This window comes from Hibiscus syriacus, unplaced genomic scaffold (genome assembly GCF_006381635.1).
Source record: "Hibiscus syriacus cultivar Baekdansim isolate YM2019G1 unplaced genomic scaffold, ASM638163v2 tig00113279_pilon, whole genome shotgun sequence".
Taxonomy (NCBI): Eukaryota; Viridiplantae; Streptophyta; class Magnoliopsida; order Malvales; family Malvaceae; genus Hibiscus; species Hibiscus syriacus.
This window is the reverse complement of record NW_024063450.1, coordinates 465,254-468,243: the sequence shown is the minus strand read 5'-3', so window position 1 is coordinate 468,243 and position 2,990 is coordinate 465,254.

The window sequence follows — 2,990 nt, the reverse complement described above, 5'->3', positions numbered from 1 at the left end:
ATTAATTACATCTTTATGTCAAAAATTTTAATTACATCTAATGAGATGATGATACACGATATCATAGATGAAAAAGATGAAAAATGAAAAAAATACAAATGACGAAACCTAAACTTGACTCTTTAGAATAATAAACCTAATATTTAAACCACTAAACTAAACTAATAATATTTTAATAACAATAATTGTTGATTAATAAGTAATAACCAACTAATGCTTTTTACCAAAAAGAAGAAGTAATTTTAACTCAAAATAAAATATTAAATAAAAGAATAATTTTAAAAAATAAAATTCAAAATGGGTATTCAATAAACATCAAGGAAAACTGATTTTGGTGGACTGATCAAGTTCTTAAGGGCCTTGCAGGGCCCAAGTATATTAGGGAATAGAAAAGGCCTTTCCTTTTAGACTTTAGACTTTAATAATTAGTTTTTTTTTATAATTAGTTTAGGTTGAATATAAGATAATATTTAATTAAATACTCTCTCAATCATTTGATATCGAACGTTCATACTTCTACATACGTGGTGTTCGAATCTGAGGCCTCAAAGAGTAATAACAATTCTTAACCACTGAGGTCGCTTAGTTCGTACATGTAACTTGTAGTTATATACTTATATTAGTTTGTATTGTAATTATGTATATCATATTTAATTACATCTATGATATTAATAAATAAAAATATTTTATGTAAAAAATATATTTTCAATTTTTATTTAATAAATTATAAAAATGAATTATATATAAAACTTTTATTATTATATTCAGGAACAGACGCTTGATCTTATATTAGGGAAGACAAACTTTTAAATTTTAGGAGTTGATAAATTTATAAAATTTTAAGAGTGAAAACATATTATAAATTAAAAATACAAAGAAAATATTTAAGAAATACATTAATTTGAAAATTTCAGGGGGCGACTGCCTCCTTCGATGCATTCTTGATTATATTTGATTTTCAAGTATTTATTTTTGTTATTTTAAGATTAAATAATATAAAAAATAACTTACAAGGATTTTATAATAAATATATACGTGGATTGGTTTAAACTAAGATTGAATAAAGAAACTGAATAAATCAAAATTTAAATTGAATCATGGTATTTGGATGATTTACCGTTTATAAGTTTAAAATTTGTGTTTATTCAAAACAAATTAAATTTTATTTAATTTATAATTACTTTTTATTTGTATATTGTAAAAAAGTATTATATATCTCAAAAGGAGAAAATAAATTAAAACTGTTATATAGAAATTATTAGTCATTTTTATTTAATTGAAATGTTACTATTTTCGAAATATTTATGAAAAATAAATTAAATTTTTTATCAAATAATATAATAAAACCAAAACCCCAAATTAATATGAAAATATCAAAAATTAAATTAAATTAATATGAACGGTTGAAAAAAAAGACCCAACAATCAAACGGAGCCGATATCTCAATACTTATACTTTTTATCCAATTGGTACTTTATTTTATTATATTTGATATTAAAATGTGTGACAGAAATTAAATTCATATGTAAAGTTAGACTAAAAAAATATGAAATACTAATTTAAATCATTAAATCAAGTTTAAATATTAAATTTAAATATTTATTTTCATTCATCAAACGGTCATAAATTTGTATAAAACTAAAAATATTTTACATGGTGTAATATATATATAGTTAGGATCCACTTACAACATGTAAAACCCTTTAGTTTTATACAGATTTAAGACTGAGCGAAAATAGATGACTGAGATTAACTCTTTTTTTCAGTGAATATCTTCTTATTTTCTATTGTTAATCTCAACCATCTATTTTTTTCCAGTGAATATTTTTTCATTTCTTATTGTGTAATATGATCTTAGCCCATATATATAATAAAATAATAATTTTGATTTAGTAAAATAATTTTTTTAAATTAATAAAATAATTTTTAATAGTTTGAGGTGATTATAAGGTAATATATGTTCAAAATATTTCTTAATCATTAATAAGACACACTCTGCAAATACATCTGCTCAAATCCAGAACCTCTAAAATAACCAATATTCTCTTTAATCACTAAAACCACTTGATGAATACAAATTAATAAAATGTTAAAATTGCCTTTAACACTTACAATTTTTTTCTTCCTCCTGATTATAAGTCATCCACTATTTTTATTTTATTTTATGATAAAATTTTGTTATTTACTCATTAACGATACACAAAACTCATACACTAATATTATATCATACCTTTAATTACATTCACAAAAAAACACACAATATTAGCATTAAGATTAGAGAAGTAGAAAACAACCATGACAAAAATTACATTAAACTAAAATCCCCATCAAAGTACGTGCGATTTAAGTCGGTCCGAATTAATTAGGATGATTCAAATCGGTTCGAATTAATCAATACGAAATCTTGAAAATCGAGAGAACAACCCTAAAAAAATAAAGAAAAGCTTTAACAATAGCCAAAATAATGGCCTTATTTCTGACCACCTTTTGACACTTTAGGTTTCTTCACGCTCCCATCCAACTCTTCATTCTCCACTCCTTTTTGCTCATTGTTCAACCGAGGAGGTTGTCGTGGATGACAACCAGCTAAATCATCAGCTTCTTCATTTTCAATATACGTTAGGCTTAATTTTCTTGTCACCTCTTTGTGATGAAAATTCCGATGACAACCGCACGCTTCGCAGTCGAGATCGATGATATGTCTCGTTCCCAACGATGTTCCTTTCGGTGCGAATTCTCCACAACCATCGAAGACATTGATGCCGAGTAGAGGTGCATGGTTACGCCTGCACTCTCTGTACTTAACGTTGACGGTTTTGGTCTTCTTGGCTATGATTTGAAATGGTGGCTTGAAGGGTTTTTTTTCGAAGGAATTGGCAGCCATGAAGGAAGAAAGAAAGAGAAAAACAATGGAGGATTTGGGATTTGGGAAAATCAGAAGGAAAAAGGGTTTTGATTTATAATTAGATGGCTTTGTAGCTGCCTTCATT